Source organism: Dermochelys coriacea, chromosome 8 (genome assembly GCF_009764565.3).
Source record: "Dermochelys coriacea isolate rDerCor1 chromosome 8, rDerCor1.pri.v4, whole genome shotgun sequence".
Lineage (NCBI taxonomy): Eukaryota > Metazoa > Chordata > Testudines > Dermochelyidae > Dermochelys > Dermochelys coriacea.
In genome coordinates this window covers 36,590,251-36,607,907 of record NC_050075.1, presented here as the reverse complement: position 1 = coordinate 36,607,907, position 17,657 = coordinate 36,590,251, and the positions used below count along the sequence as shown (strand labels likewise).

Sequence of the window (17,657 nt, the reverse complement as noted above, 5' to 3'; positions counted from 1 at the left end):
TGGACCCGCTCCAACTTATCATCCTTGAACTGTGGACACCAGAACTGGACACAGGATTCCAGCAGTGGTCACACCAGAACCAAACACAGAGCCAAAATCTCTCTAATCCTACTGGAGATGGTTGTTTGTGTATCCAAGGATCGCATTAGCTCTTTTGGTCACAGTGTTGCACTGGAAGTTCATATTCAGCTGATTATCCATCATGACCCCCACATCTTTTTCAGTCCCTGCTTCACAGGATAGAGGTCCCTCCTCCCCCCTAAATAGTACTGCCTCCATTCTTTGTCCCTAGACTTAACTCATGTTTGCTTTTGCTCCACTTACCGAGTGATCTGTGTCAGGGGTCTATTATTTACCACTCCTCAATCTTTGATATTCTGAACCACTTTGTGCCCTCCAAGTAGCAGAACTGTCCTACTCCCACTGTCACTTGGTGTCTGGGCAGAACTTGGGCCTGCAGTTGGATTGTTTTCACTGGACAGGTGTAGAAGCCAGTCAGTTTTACTTTACTAAGACCTGATCATGGTCTTTCAGTTCAAAGGAGTAGTAGCTTGGGTTGGACCCAGGTAGGTATCTAGGTCACTCTTTCCATGAGCAGGCTAAGAAGTGATGGCAAATTCAGGCCTTAAAAATGCAGGAAAGATTCAGTTTGAATTGTCCTGCTTTGGCAATCCATGCTGGGTTTCTCTTACCAATTGTCCAAAAGAACCTGAACTGTTTCAGAGATATTGGGAGGCAGATGTGCTTGCACACGTTTTCTCAAACAATGAAAGGCCCTGAGTGCCAGTGCTGTTATGAACTGCAGCTGGGTTTTCCATTCTCCTTTCCCCTGCCTAAATTCTCAGAGCGACTGATTTTCCTGTTCCTAGTACTGCTGGCCATCTCTCTCTGTTCACTGCACTCCTGACCCCATTCCTCGCTCTGATTCTCCAGAGGTGGAAAATCAGTATCCATGCAGTAGGCTTTCAGAGGAGTGCTCCTATGGCTCTCCCATCCCTGGAGAGAAAGATGCAGATTCTGGCTGACTTTAAAGGGACTGATCTCCTATGAATGGCTAGCATTTCTTCACTGCAGTCCAGGACCCACAGCCCTGATGCTGAGCAAAGAACACGGTGCAGCTTCAGGGCCATACATCTACACTTGGAGCTGGGCACATGATTCTCAGTTCTCAAGGATGTACCTCCGCTAGTTCTGCCGAGTTAGCGCCCTAAAAATAGCAATGTGGCTGTGGTGGCACGGGCGGTGGCTTGGGATGTACCTGTGGATGCTCCCTGCATACATATGCAGGTGGCTAGCCCCAGCCTCAGCCCATGCTGTCCTAGATATGCTGGTTCGTCTGAATTGGGAATCACATCACTAGCTCCACGTGCAGATGGAGCCTACGGCAGGGGTGCTGGAACAGGAGGCCATGGTCCTCCCACTTTTTGCCACAGGCCCCACCCCTGCCCCACCTCTTCCCACTAAGGCCACGCACCAGCCATACCAGCAACTGGAGCCCAGCTGGGGAGCCCAGGCAGTTGCCCAGGTGGCTCTTACCATGGCTGGGTTGCGGCTCCAAGGCCCCGCCCCTTGGCTGGAGCTGGGTTGAGGTAAGCCATGCAGGCAGCTATGGGGAGCTGTGGACACTCCCCACAGGGGTGGGGACATTGGCTGGGGGCTACTGTCTGGCCCCCCCCCACCATGGGCAGGTGGAGAGGACCTGGCTCCCTGGTTCTGCTCTGGCTTCCAGCTTGGCTGGGAGTGGAGCCTCGGGGAGGAGGTGGGGCAGGAGCGGGTCCACAGAGGGGGCAGGGGCCCTTGGCCCCCTCACCATGGCTTCCGGCTGTCACCAAACTTCAGTTAGCAGCATTCAGTAAATGTGTTAGGTTCCTGCTCACCTCCCAGAAGGAGGTTTTCCACTAGGGAATGATTTCTGGTAAAGGTGTCTGATCTGACGAGCTCTTCAGCATTCTCCGTTCCCAGGGTGTTAATGAGCATCGGGGGTGCACAGCTCTACCAGGGTCATGCTGTACAGCACTAGGCACTCAGAGCACGCAACCCAACAACCACCATCCCACAAATATTTGAAACGGCGCCGATCTCTGTATTTGCAGCCATTGTCCAAACACATGTGCTCAGAAAACAATAGCTTTGAAACTCTCATGCTGGCTCCTTATACTCTGAACATAAGGCCGTCTATCACTCACAGAGGCACATGGGGGCCACATACCAACGTGACCAAATGACATGCATTGAGAATGATCAATCAAGCCATCAGAGCACAAATTCTAATGCAGATGAAGCTATGCGCAGAGGAAACTTTTCGGGGCTAGCTGGCTAAATGTCACATACTGCGCCTGCACCTGGCATGGAACCCCATGACTGGCATGGGCAAACTCTCTCATTTAGGCACATGCCTGGAATTTGTATCTGTAATTTAGGGAGCTAGTATTGAAAGGCCTCACCAATTCCCCATGTCATTGTTACAGTGAACCCTGAAGTCCGCCCTGGCCCTTTCACTGCCTACCAGCTCTTCATTGTAATGGGTCACTAGAGTAAAGAGAGGCTATGCAGGTCAGTGACAAGGCAGTGGTGATGCAGAAAAAAGGTCTGTGTTTGATGTGAAACTCTAGACGCAGCAGAAGATTTCAGGAAACAAAGGGTTTTTTAATTGTTCTAAATCGCTGAACCAGGCCCCTCCGTAACCCCTGGATCCTACTCTAAATCCAGTGTCTTGCATAGTAACAGGTTTCAGAGTGGTAGCTGAGTTAATCTGTATCAGCAAAAACAACAAGGAGTCCTTGTGGCACCTTAGAGGCTAACAAATTTATTTGGGCATAAGCTTTCGTGGGCTAAAACCCATTTCTTCAGATGCATGGAGTGGAAAATACAGTAGAGAGGTATAAATGCACAGCATATGAAAAGATGGGAGTTGCCTTACCAAGTGGGGGGTCAGCGCTAACGAGCCAATTCAAGGAGGACACTTCAGTCTTCTTGAACATTCAGTAACAGACTTAAAAGTGGCAATTCAACAAAAAAACTTCAAAAACAGACTCCAACGAGAAACTGCAGAACTGGAATTAATTTGCAAATTGGACACCATCAAATTAGGCCTGAATAAAGACTGGGAGTGGATGGGTCACTACAAAAAATAATTTTCCCCCTGCTGATACTCACACCTTCTTGTCAACTGTTTGAAATGGGCCACCTTGATTCATTGAACTCATTAGCACTACAAAAGTAATTTTTCCTTCCTTCTTGTCAACTATTGAGAATAGCCCACTTCCACCTTAATTGAATTGGCTCGTTAGCACTGACACCCCACTTGGTAAGGCAACTCCCATCTCTTCATATGCTGTGCATTTATACCTCCCTACTGTATTTTCCACTCCATGCATCTGATGAAGTGGATGTTAGCCCACGAAAGCTTCTGCCCAAATAAATTTGTTGGCCTCTAAGGTGCCACAGGGACTCCTTGTTGTTTTTACTCTAAATCTGAAACTCGCAGTTCAGGCTTGGATACCATTCAGCTACCTCACACTGTTGTTTCAATGACCTATGGTAGATCCAAAGTATAATCTCCAGTTCCCCCTTCTTCCCATACGGCGTCATAGTCCTGATCGGCTCCAATTAATTTCCTGGTGTATCAGTCTCCTGGTGAGTCTCTTTGGATGCATGGGGGCTTTGCCCAGCCTGGCTTTGCTTCTCCTGCCTGTGACCAGCACTTCCCGAAAGGTGTGAGTTATCATGGGGTGTCATGCTCTCAAGGAGGATGCTTGGGTCAGATCAGCTGATGGGTTTCCTCCCAGCATGCTCAGTAAATAACCAAGCCTGACCCATCAGCAGGACCACAGAGCTGCCTGGACACTCACAACTTCCTTCTTTCATTTTAAATAGGGAACTGTGCCCAGCCCCCATCGACTTGGAAATCTTTGACAGGGCTTCTGCTTAACAGCTACCCCTGCCCCACACAGCCTCCCCTCTCATTGTTTGCCCCCCTTATGTCACCCTTCTTTTAAAATTGCTCTGGCTGTGATAGTGTTTCTCGGACTGGAGTTAACCCCTGCAGTTAGGCCCTGCTATGGTGACGTTGCCTCACTCAGAGTAAAGTTGCTGTCACAGGCAGCCCCTATGCCAAGGGAGCCCCAGCTGGTATAAAGGTGGCTCTCTGCCATCCTATCTACTGCCCAGTGTAAAGGAGGTGTTGTTGCAGGCTAGAGGCAAGTAAGGGGCCATTAATGCTGTCATAAACTAGAGAGCCTGAAGACTGGCCTCTGGAGGGTTGGGGCCTTAGCTTTTGTGTCCAGCTCAGCTCCTCATCAGTGAGGCAGAGTGCCTCCGCTCTCCCTTTTCTGTGATCCCTCCTCTCCTTTGGGGGCAAAACAGGGGAAGGATGGGCTTGTGGTTAAAGCACTGGACTGGGAGTTAGCAGATCTGTGATTGATTGTTGTTTCTGCCATATCCTCCCCATGTGACCTTGGCTAAGTCACTTAGGCTGTCAGTTCCCATCTGTAAAATGGGGGACTCTTGGATTTTCTTTATCTGACTTGTCTATTTATACTGGAAATGCTCTGTGTGCGTGTGCGTGTGAAGTGCCTAGCACAATAGGGCCGTGCTCACCATTGGGGCTCTAGGTGCTACCATAATACAAACATCTTAATCCCCTTCCAACAGGTTGCGAGTTTCTCTGTCTAAACTTCTCTTTCCAGCTGCCCTTTCTACAGAGTTTTCTCCTCAGGTCACTGTGACATCCAGTCTTTGTCTGAACTTTCTCCCCATGTCCTATGTTAACTACTGCGTGTATATTTTCTGAATTACCCCACAGTGTAAAAACCTGGGTATTTAGGGGAAACACACTTGCTGTTTGATTGCTTCCTGATACAGGCCCCGATTCAGCAATGCACAAACATAAAGTGAGACATGGGTTTAAGTACTTTGCTGAACTGAAGCCATATTCAGGAGCCATATTTGGGTTGCACTGACAGCTCTTAATTTGTTTGCCTAGTCTGAGATATACCAACATCCTGTTGTTGAGAGGCAGGCATGGCACATGCTCCTTCCTGGTGTTTTCTCTGTCTTCCAGAATACGTTGGTTAGAATTATCCACAGCAATTAAGTTACCTGTTCCCATAACACAGCACCCCAGGGGTGATGGTCACGTCTGGTTGCATCTGAGAATCATTAGGAATTCTCATCTATTTGGATAATGAAATTGCCTTGAATGCCAGGTGGTATTGAAAGGACAAAGTGCTTTGTAAATATATACCTCCCCCATCATGTTCTCTGTGGCACTGCGGAAAACGCTACTGCCTAATATGATTGGCCTGCACCTTGAGAAAAGTCTTGGTCTGCTAAGCTTAGAAGGGCCAGGTCTGGTCAGTCGTTGCGTGGGAGCCTGTTTTGATTGCTGTGTGACATCTGGATGAGTGAGATCCCTTTAAAAAGTGACCTTCCCTGTCCAAATACTGCCATAAAGGAACTCTACCTTCTGCAATGACAGAGCAAACTCTGCAGGGCCAATCCGGTTATCAATGGGCAGTGTCACAGTACAGATAAGAATTGTTGTTTGCTCAGATTGCTGCTACCCGAGTCCTACTTTGTCTGTAGAAGTTATTCAGGAGCCTGATTCCTCTGCAGGTGTTGTCAAGGTCCGATCACTGTAGGTTCCCTCCAGCACACCCGGTTTTAATCTCCTGTAAGTAAACTATACCGTACCTGTGCTGAGAAACCACGGTGTTGTTTGCAGTGTGTCTGCTCACCTGTTTCAGTGGAAGGGTAGGCATGATCACACCACAACGGGAGGATTCAGGGAAGAGGGAGAAAAGCACCATGAGAGGAGGAGAGGAAGAAAGTGTGAGGAGATGGAGGTATGAGATCAGCGCAGTGTGCTCCGGTTAGCTGGTGTGAGATGTTTAGAGGTCATTGTGGTAGGTGCCTGTGGAATACCTTACCCAGAGAGCCAGGATACTCAGCCATACGGCAAGGGGGAATACATAGAGATTCATTGCTACTTCCAGTGTGCAGCGGGCAGACCAAGTAAATCTAGCAATAGAGGAAGAAGTGCAGGTAAACTAGAGTTCATACACGGCTCATTCCAGAAAGCAACACTTAGTGAATTACAGGGAAAATCCATGATAAATGGCGGTGTATTCTTCTCTCCAACAGCCCTATACACCCTACCCTCAGACAGTCAGACCCTTGACCCCACTGTGGTCCCTGTGCATTTCTCTGGTGGAAGTCACAGATTAGCAAAGCTGCCTCAGCACAAGGGAATACACTGACCCTACGCCATCCAGGTATCTCTTTGTGGCAGGGATGGTCATTTACTAGATGTTTGTACAGCACCCAGCATAATGGGGCCCAATCCAGTTGGCCTCTTGATGCTGCTGCAGTATCAATGCTCAGTAATACATCACCCTGGACTGGCTCTGACTATCCCCCACTGACATAGTGCACCTTGGGGGCCACTGGCAGCCTGCAGAAGTTAGAGCAGCCTTGAGGCTACTCTAGGTAGCTGGGTACCAAACCATAAAAAAGAGTTTTGTCTCACCTCATGCTCTGTGTTAGGTCTGTGCTCAGCACAGCTTGGCCAGACACAGGGATCAAGGCCTGACAACCTTTCAGTCCACACAGTCCCCCTGCACTACGTCTACACAGATGATAGGAATACCCCAGTCAGCATTCAATGGGGGTTTGCTTTACTGGCTGGAAGTGTGGAAATAAGTCAGTATTTCCAGTGGGGGGAGCGAGGAGGTTGGGGAGGTATTGCAGAAGGATCTGTACATCCTGGGACTCCACACCCCATTTCCTAGAAACTTGCTAAGCTGTCCAAGTTCTTCCCATGCACAATTCTCATCCCCTCCCCCAACAGAGCTGGAGCTCACCCTCTGTATTTTAGGCCAGTCTTCTGATGAACCATGTTAGTCGGGTATCTGACAAAGATGCCTTTGGAATAGGCGCTGCTGTTCTCCAGGATGGGGAGGACACCAGGGGCTGCCCCGCATGCAAACCTCAGACACCACTACAGTTCCTATGAGCACCTTGAGGCTCAAGCCTCCCCAGCAGGGATGGAGGCAAAGCCACGGCCCTGCCACAAACACCAGCCCGCTGCAATGGGGTGCACACAGCACCTTCCTCATGGCAGGCCCAGCGCACAATCTCCCCACTCAGCAATGTGTGAGGCAGACCTGTCTCCTGGACTGGCAATGACTTGCTCTTCGTCCTCTCTCTGGGGCTGGTGCCACGGGACAATCCCCTTTGCCCTGTCTCTGGGGCATAAATTGGTTTCCTTTTCCTGAAGTTTGGGAAGTGCGGTTATAACTGAACTGCCCTGTGCTTGCAGAAATCTTTGTGAGGCAAGTGGAATTATACTTCCCCACTCTCTGTATGTGGACTAATGGAGATGATTCATGAATGACTCCACCAATAATTCCATCAGGCAAGCAGATTAGCATATGTGAAAAGCAATGCTAGAAATTTGGGCTTTGTAGCATTTCGCCAAGAGATAATAAAATAAAGTAAATAAACCACTTGAACCCAGTGTTTGCTGGTTTTCAATTTCACCATCAGCAAACAGCAACTTTACTACTATATATTTCCTGTATTTAGCTCCCTTCAGCTGAGGCTCTCAAAGCTTTGTAAGTAAATTTCATAACATAGCCTTTGAGCTAGGTAAGTATTCTCATACCTATCTTATAGATCAGTAAGCACAGAAAACCTGAAGACCATATTTTTCAAACTATGGGAAACAATCCCATAGTTGGCACCTTCCTTCCAGATGATGATGTGGTATCCTCTCGCACTGAATACCTCTCCAAGGGAGGGAACTCCAGCTATTAGAAAGAGACAGGTATTAGTAATGGGCAATTTGATCATTAGAAACATAAATAGCTGGGTTTGTGATGACTGGGAGAACCACATGGTGACTTGCCTGCCTGGTACGAAGGTTTTGGATCTCTCAAGACATCTAGATAGATTTATATGTAATGCTGGGAAAGAGCCGGTGGTCGTGGTACATGTAGGTACCAATGACATAGGGAAGGATAGGAGAAAGATCCTGGAGCCCAAATTTAGACTGCTAGGTAAGAGATGGAAGTCTAGGACCTCCATGGTAGCATTCTCTGAGATGCTTTCAGTTCCATGTGCAGGACCAGATAGACCGGCAGAACTGCAAGGTCTCAATGCATGGATGAGATGATGGTATAGGGAGGAGGGGTTTAGATTTTTTAGGAACTGGGGAAACTTTTGGGAAAGGGGGAGCCTATACAGGAAGGATGGGCTCCACCTAGACCAAAATGGAAGCAGATTGCTGGCACTTAACATTAAAAAGGTTGTAGAACAGTTTTTAAACTATGGGCTGGGGGAAAGCCAACCGGAGCGGAGAAGCACGTGGTTTGGACATCCCTTAGGGGAGGATCTGTTAATAGAGAATCTCTATGTCCTAGTGAGGACGAGAGGATGGAAAATGATTAAAATACAGGCAGGGTCTGATCAGACCCTATCAAATAAAGAGTCCCATTCAATTACATAGTGTAATGGCAGACAGCTAAAAGGAGACACATTTTTAAAGTGCTTATACCAATGCTAGAAGTCTAAATAATAAAATGGGTGAACTAGAGTGCCTCATATTAAATGAGAATATTGATATAATAGACATCACAGAAACTTGGTGGAATGAGGATAATCAATGGGATACAGTAATACCAAGGTACAAAATATATCGGAAGGACAGAACAGGTCATGCTGATGGGGGAGTGGCATTATATGTGAAAGAAAGCGTAGAATCTAATGAAGTAAAAATCGTAAATGAATCAAACTGTACCACAGAATCTCTATGGATAGAAATTCCACACTTTAATAATAAGAATATAGCAGTAGGGATATATTACTGACCACCTGACCAGGATGGTGAAAGTGACTGTGAAATGCACAGGGAAATTAGAGAGGCTATTAAAATAAAAAACTCAATAATAATGGGGGATTTCAATTATCCTCGTATTGACTGGGTACATGTCACCTCAGGATTGGATGCAGAGATAAAATTTCTTGACACCTTTAATGACTGCCTCTTGGAGCACCTGGTTCTGGAACCCACCAAAGGAGAGGCAATTCTTGATTTAGTCCTAAGGGGAGCACAGGATCTGGTCCATGAGATGAATATAGCTGGGCCACCTGGTAATAGTGACCATAATATAATTAAATTTAATATCCCTGTGGCAGGAAAAACACCATAGTGGCCCAACATGGTAGCATGTAATTTCAGAAAGGGGAACTACACAAAAATGAGAAGGTTACTTAAACAGAAATTAAAGGATACAGTGCCAAAAGTGAAATCTCTGCAAGCTGTGTGGAAACTTTTTAAAGACACCATAATAGAGGCTTATTTTAAGTGTATTCCCCAAATTAAAAAACATAGTAAGAGAACCAAAAAAGAAGAGCCACTGTTGCTAAAACAACAAAGTAAAAGAAGCAGTGAGAGGCAAAAAGGCATCCTTTAAAAAGTGGAAGTTAAATCCTAGTAAGGAAAATAGAAAGGAGCATAAACACTGGCAAATGAAATGTAAAAATACAATTAGGAAGGCCAAAAAAGAATTTGAGGAACAATTAGCCAAAGACTCAAAAAGTAATAGCAATTTTTTTTAAAGTACATCAGAAGCAGGAAGCCTGCTAAACAACCAGTGGGGCCACTGTACGATCTAGATGCTCAAGGAGCACTCAAGGACGATAAGGCCATTGTGGAGAAATTAAATGAATTATTTGCATCAGTCGTCACGGCTGAGGAGGTGAGGGAGATTCCTAAATCTGAGCCATTCTTTTTAGGGACAGATCTAAGGAAACTGTCCCAGATTGAGGTATCATTAGAGGAGGTTTTGGAACAAATTGATAAACAGCAATAAATCACCAGGACCAGATGGTATTTCACCCAAGAGTTCTGAAGGAACTCAAAGTGAAATTGCAGAACTAACTGTTGCCTGTAACCTATCATTTAAATCAGCTTCTGCACCAGATGACTGGAGGATAGCTAATGTGATGGCAATTTTTAAAAAGGGCTCCAGAGGTGATCCCAGCAATTACATGCCTGTAAGCCTGACTTCAGTACCAGGCAAACTGGTTGAAACTATAATAAAGAACAATATTGTCAGACATATAGATGAATATAATTTGTTGAGGAAGAGTCAACGTGGTTTTAGTAAAGAAATCATGCCTTACCAATCTACTAGAGTTCTTTGAGGTCAACAAGTATGTGGACCAAGAGGATCCAGTGGATATAGTGTACTTAGATTTTCAGAAGGCCTTTGACAAGGTCCCTCACCAAAGGCTCTTATGCAAAGTAAGCTGCCACGGGATAAGAGGGAAGGTGCTCTCATGGATTGGTAACTGGTGAAAAGACAGGAAACAAAGGACGGGTATAAATGGTCAGCTCTCAGAATGGAGAGAGGTAAATAGTGGTGTCCCCAGGGTCTGTTCTGGGCCCAGTCCTATTCAACATATTCATAAATGATCTGGAAAAAGGGGTAAACAGTGTGGTGGCAAAATTTGCAGATGATACAAAATTCCTAAAGATAGTTATGACCCAGGCAGACTGTGAAGAGCTACAAAAGGATCTCTCAAAACTGGATGACTGGGCAACAAAATGGCAGATGAAATTTAATGTTGAGAAATGCAAAGTAATGCACATTGGAAAGCATAATCCAAACTATACGTATAAAATGATGGGGTCAAAATTAGCTGTTGCCACTCAAGAGAGAAATCTTTGAGTCATTGTGGACAGTTCTCTGAAAACATCCACTCAATGTGCAGCGGCAGTCAAAAAAGTGAACTGAATGCTGGGAATAATTAAGAAAGGGTTAGAAAATAGGACAGAAAATATCATGTTGCCTCTATATAAATCCATGGTATGCCCACATCTCGAATACTGTGTGCAGATGTGGTCGCCCCATCTCAAAAAAGACATATGGGAATTGGAAAAGGTTCAGAAAAGGGCAACAAAAATGAGGGGTATGGAATGGCTTCCGTATGAGGAGAGATTAATAAGACTGGGACTTTGCAGCTTGGAAAAGACGGTGAAGGGGAGATATGTTTGAGGTCTATAAAATCAAGACTGGTGTAGAGAAAGTAGATAAGGAAGTGTTTGCTACTTCTCATAACACAAGAACTAGTGGTCACCAAATGAAATTAATAGGCAGCAGGTTTAAAACAAAGAAAAGGAAGTATTTCTTCACACAGTGCACAGTCAATCTGTGGAACTCCTTGCCAGAGGGCATTGTGAAGGCCAATACTATAATGGGGTTCAAAGGGAGCTAGATAAATTCATGGAAGATAGGTCCATCAATGGCCATTAGCTAGGATGGGCAGGAATGGTGTCCCTAGCCTCTGTTTGCCAGAAGCTGGGAATGAGTGACTGGGGATGGATCACTGGATGATTACTTGTTCTGTTCATTCCCTCTGGGGCACCTGGCACTGGCCACTGTTGGAAGACAGGATACTGGGCTAGCTGGACCTTTGGTCTGACCCAGTAGGGCTATTCTTATGTTCTTGTATTCTTGGGTGCCTAAAATGAGTGATCTAATTTGCAGAAACACTGACCGCTGAGAACTCCCAGTGAAGGAACTGGGAGTTGAGCACCTCTGAAAATCTGGCTGCTTGCACATAGGAATGTGGAGTTAGGTGCTGTCTTATGCAGCCTCGGTTGAATATTTTGGCCTAAATGATCTTCACATGGTTACACAGTACATCAGTGGCACAGCTGGGAATAGAATTCAGAAGTTCTGATTGCGAGGTTTGTGCTCTGGGTTATTGCCTCGCCACAAAAAACAAAACAAAAAGGCTGTTTCTGGCTCTGGAAAGATCTTTACTTTTATAGCTGCAAAGCCTGCACAATTTCACGAATAAATATTGTTCTTGTGTACAGCGCAGAATGTCTGTCATGCCTGGAGTTTAGGGGGATGGTAACCGTGCTGTGGCCAGTTTCAGTGATTAGACTCATGCCTAGCATAATTGTAATTAGACTGAGTCATCCCATACATAGCTTTACATGGTTTTGGTTTGATTGTGTGCCTGTATGAATTCCTGTCATTTGATTGTACTCTCTGATGGGGCAGGTTTGTTGGCATAGGTTACTGTTAGATCGTATCAGTTCTGGGCTGCTTAAGTTAGCCTCATCTCAGACCTGCCGGGAAGCATCACACTTTTTGATCATCGGTCCCCCTTTAAGGTGTCTCACCTTGGGCATCCAACAGTAGAGGCCCCCAGGATCACTAGTTGCTATTAAATCTCAGCATATATGTGCAGCGTGTCCAAGGATAATAGTACTATAGGAATCTTAACTTGTGTATCTCAAGTTGTGGTGACTTTAAGGGGGACAGAGTGGCCCGGGTGCTGAAAACACCTCAGTTTCTCTGTCATATGGTCTCTGTTTTTGTCTGTGTCCAGCCATGCAGAAATACTAGCCGTTTGCCCGAGAGGTGAAAAGGTCAGTGGGTGATCTGTGCTGGAGAGGCGTGTGGCAGTTAGGGCTTTGGGGAGGATCTGTGCTCTGGCCCACTTAAGCATCCTCGTTGCATGTGCCCCAGCCAATCCGGGTTTGTGCTAACATTGTCTTTTGCCTTTAATAAAGAAAGAGAACAGCATCCAAAGGGAATGAAACCTCATGCTCCAGGGTGTAAGCTGATCAGCTGCTGGGGTCAGAAAGGAATTCAAGCCCCACCCTCACACAGTTTTCACTTTTTCCTGTACTTTAGATTCTAAAGTAATCAGGCATTGCTGCTGCCAGGGAAACAATACCAGACCATGTGTGTACGGACCCATGGCAGCCCAGGGCTCTGAGAGACTATAATGCAGTGTGAGGCACTACATAGCGTTCGAACATCTCTCACCCATCAGGGTTAACCATTTTCACTGACTCCATGAGGGCAGAGCTTGGATGTAAATCAGAGAGGTGGGCACTGCTTGTCTGTGGAGCTCACTGAAGTGCTGTCAGTGTGTGTGTGGGAGCAGTGCAACACCCCCTTAGGGCCCTGAGCAGTGCAGCGCAGTGCAGTTGGCAGGGGGGGGATGAGCAGTGCAGTCTGTGTGTGTGTGTGGGGGGGGGGGTGAGCAGTGCAACACCCCCCGAGGAGTGCAGTGTAGTGCAATCTGTGTGGGTTGGGGGGAGGGGATGAGCAGTGCAGTCTATGGGGAGTGAGCAATGCAGAATCCCCATAGGGCTCTAAGGAGTGCAGTGCAGTGCAGTCTGTGTGTATTGGGGGGATGAGCAGTGCAGTGAAGACTGTGTGTGTGTGTGTGTGTGTGTGTGTGTGAGCATTGCAACACCCCCATGAGGTTCTGAGGTGTGAAGTGCAGTCTGTGGGTGTTGCGAAGGTGGGGGGGGTGAGCAGCGCAGCACCCCAGTACAGCCCTGACTGAGGAACTAACTGTGGATGGTAAGGGGGGCTTGCACAATAGCTAGGTCTTCCAGGTGGGGACTCGGAATCCCATTGCCTGGGGTTCTGTGTGTCCAGCTGTTTGTGACAGGCTCTCTCTGCTAATGCACACCCCACACTAGTGACAGGGGAGGTCCCTGATCATCCCAAACTAGCTGTATCCATTATCCATTGTAGGCTACCAGCAGCTCTACTTTGATGGCCACTTTGTTCAGCATGATAGGTCCCCTTGTACAGCCCCTGGCACACACCCTGCTTCCCTCTGCTTCTTGCCGTAGGAACAGGGAAAGGATCCAGGACAATTTTTGGTCACAGGTGAAGCAAATGTTATGGGGCTGCACACAGAGGGCTCCAGAGCATCATAGCTCTTGTCTCCTTTGCTACAGCACCATCCATAATTCGTTCCCCGTAGCAGCCGCAGAGAAGGGCAGCGAGGGAACCTGATGATAATGTCTCACTCAGGGAGCAAAAATGAGAATTTGGGCTCCATCAATGGAGAGGCCAGACTTTGATAGTGTCGCCTGAAGACTTTTTATTTCCGGCTGTAGCTCAGCTAGACATGGGACCAAGCCCTTAAGTTCAGGGGTGTCTGGCACTGGGAGTTCGGTGTGAGCTGCTCTCTTGTACAAGAACCCAAAGTACTGAAAGCAGAAGGTTAGCTGTGCTCCGGAGAGTGGCCAGTCTCAGGCATTGTGCAATGGGTTTTGCAGGTAACTGCAGCCCTATCTGTGAAGGAGAGGAAATCGATGGAGGCTCAGTTACTCTGGGAAAAGGAGGACATGGGAGGACGAAGAGTGTTTTCAGAGACTCCTTTATTCACTTTCCATGTACAAGTTGCTCAGAGTGAAGTCTGGAATGCACCGAGGGATTACATGTAGCATAGTGGGGGATCAGTGGGGAGGGCTTCTCTCTGGGGCAGGAAATCCCCCCTTTGGCTGGGGTTACTTACTAGCCAGAGTCAGTAGATTGTTTTCCTGGTTTATGATGTGCCAACTATTGTTTAGTTAGTTGTCTGGAATATTAACAGGGCCAATATATTCCTATTAGGTTAAGGAAAATGATTCCTTCCCTGAAAGGAAAAGATGCTTCAGTAGCAATGTTGCAAGACGTCAGATACTCTTACAAAGCTCAGATGGCTATGGGACTGGGTCAGATTTCTCATTCCTGCTTTGCCCCTGGGACCAGGGAGGGAGAGCACACACACATGCACATGGACGCAGGAGAGGCCAGAGTTCCAGACTCCATCCTAACAGCATTGGTTGGAACGATGAAGGTGGGATGCTGAGTACTTCTGAGCCTTAGCTATGGAGTTTTTGGTTGTAACCACTACCCTGGACAAATTCTGGCTACATCAACTAGTCTGCCTGCTGGCGAGTACAGATAGGAGCGGCCACTCTGCCAGCCTTTAAATGAGTGTGGTATGCACAGCACCCAGTCTCTACAGTCTCCCCACCCTTCCCTGCCTCCCTTTGGGTCCTAGCCAGGAGCAATGCCTCTGCTCACTGGCAGGATGCTGAGCTCCTAGTGGCCAGAAGGCACACCCTGCTAGCACCCGTGCGGAACCAGGCATGATAGAATTTTATATTAGGAACATAAAACTTGGAAGAATGCTGTTTGTTGCCTAGGCATCTCAACAGAGCATAATGAGTGAGCATAATGGGTGAGCACAGTTTGCATGGTCCAGAAATCACATCTGGATAAAGGGTGAGTGATTTTTTTCCCACTGCCTGCTTCTCAGCAACAATGGGTAGGAAAACTGGCAAGATTAAACTTTTGGATGGGTTTGAGTAAGGCTGGAAATTCCAGCACAGCAAAAATGAAATATAGTTCAAACTTTCAAAAGAGTCTGGTTCTTTTGGGGGGCAGGAAGACAGAGGTATTTAACCAAGCCTGTTCTCTAATGCTTCCTTCTGCAAGATCCTTATATCTGCTGCTAGTAAAGCCACCAGGTTAGCGTTCAAATCCAACTAAGTTAGCCAAGACACCAGGTGTATCAAGCTGGGCACCCAAAATCAGCTTCCATTCTAGAAAATGTTGGCTTTAATGAATGAACTGTGGGAGTGCTAGGAATTTTTATATCCAGATAAGAGCACAAATCCTAGGCACAGAAAAAGCCCATCTGGGCCAACATGCTGATTCTTTTATGGTTTAAATTTAATCCCACCATCCGGCTTTTTCCCCAGATGCCTTAATCCTCTCCCTCCCCAGAAACTAACCCAGGTGTCTCCTGAACACCACTGCGTCAGTTGCCTTCGTCAGTCCTTAGTCCATGTATTCACTAACTAGAGTGAATGCGAATGCGCTTTGTATGCTGGGGTCTGTCTGATTTACATTTCCCAGTTCCTACCCTGGACTCCTCCTTGGCTTTGGCTACTCTCTGGGGCTATCGTTCCATTTCTCTGTTTCTCATTTGGGATAAGTTTGCTCTCGTTACTCCCTGCTGGTTTCTGCTCTATTTTCCTAAGCAGCAACCGAGTGCCACTTTATTACAGTGGGAGACAGTTGTCAGGAAGCAATGTTCTCTAGTGGAAAGATCAGGCATCCAGAGGTTCTACTCCCTAGCTCTGTCCTTTGCCCTTCAGACTCCTGACGGTGTATCACAGGGTAGTGCCAGCCCTAGACCAAATGGCGCCCCAGGCGAGGAGCATTTTTGGTGCCCCTCTCCATTTATTAAACTTTTGAATACCTTATTTTGTATTGCATTTGTAGCCCATTTCACAGCTTTGATGCACAATTTGCATGTGTGACTTATCCCTGTCATATAAAACGATAAATTTGCACTCTAGGATCTGTAAATCTGTATTTATTCATGCCCTATATAAGCCCCATCCCTTATATACTCGTGAGGGCATGGCTGACAACATTCAAGGAGGTTCTCAGAAAGTCTGGAAGGTTCAGCGAGAGTCTATAAAGGACCAGAACATTCTAGAAGGTTAGTGAAAAATGAATCCATATATGGAATACCTGAAACATTTTACTTCAAATATTCTATTTTCCCTTTTGTTGCTAATAAGAACAGCAGCCCCCACAAGCCCAGCACCTCAGGCATTTGCTTGGAATGCCTGCCCCTCAATCCGGCCCTGATTGCAGGAGTATTGTATGTTGTCAGGCTCACTCTGTAAAGTAGTTAAGATCACAGGTGTCAGGCCTTTCAAAGTGCTGAGTGTTATTACAAGTCTGTGACAGAGCAAATTCAGGGCTCGATTCCACTCCCATTTAAGCCAAAGGCAAGGCACCCACTGAGCTCAGTGGGTTACATTCGCAATGGTGCACACGGCCAGCACATGGTGTAATGGGTTCTGCTGGCCCTTGAAGTTCAGAGCTGAAGTCTCTGGGGATAGGCTACCCTGTTCCAGGAGTTCTGGGGCTGGCAGGGTATATCCACACTAACTGGGAGGGAGCTCATGCTAGCAGGGTTTGAGCTAGCATGCTGAAAAAGGCAGTGTGGATGTTTGTGGCTGGGGCTGCTGCTCACTTTTGCAAAGCCACCCGATGCCCAGCTTTGGTGCCCAAGCAGCAACCATCCACACTTCTAGCTTTCAGCACGCTGGCTCGAGCCCCGCTAACACAAGGCTGTCTACCCAAGCTGCAGCCTGAACATAGCCACCAACGGCTGGCCTGGGAACAGCACAGGAAGAGAGGAAGTGCTTCCCAGGATGACATTGGGTTCTGAAAACTTCAGGCTGGGCTCTCTTTGGCTATGTCTACACTGCAATAAAACACCCCTGGCTGGCACGGGCCAGCTGACTGGGGCCTGGGCTGCAGGGCTATCAAAATGGCAGGAAATGGAGAGGCTGGGGACAGGGAAAGGGACGTGAAGTCTTTCTTGCTAGTTCAGTATGTTGAGTTTTCCTGCATGTCTCGCTGGAGCCAGGTACAAGCAATTATAAAGGCGATCTGGGAGACGCCCACTCAGGGTTGTGGCCTACAGCCCAGTGCTTCTGAATTATCTAAATCTCACACTGCATTTTGACCGTCTAAGTGATGCACGGATATTGTGCTTTTCTGCCCTGGGGTGAATTTCAGCCATTATGAGCAGGGATGGGCCCTGAGTTATTTATAGGCATTATTAACTTGTGCTAAATCCTTCTGCTTTTTGGGAAGCTTTGAGGGGTAATCGCTGCATGTCAGGGGCAAGTACTTAATTTTCCATCTTCAGAGAAGAAGGAAAAAAGAAGCAGAATGTTTCTGTTAAAAGCAGAGAGCAGATTGAATGAGGGCTTTTGTTACCTAAATCTCTGGTTATTAAGAGTGAAA

General features: G+C 47.0%; 1 protein-coding gene across 3 annotated transcripts in view; it reads left to right on the top strand.

Moving 5' to 3' along the window:
• The window catches only part of NRG2 (neuregulin 2), a 293,165-nt gene that overhangs the window by 100,379 nt on the left and 175,129 nt on the right, over positions 1-17,657 (top strand). The gene's annotated exons all lie outside the window — the stretch shown is intronic.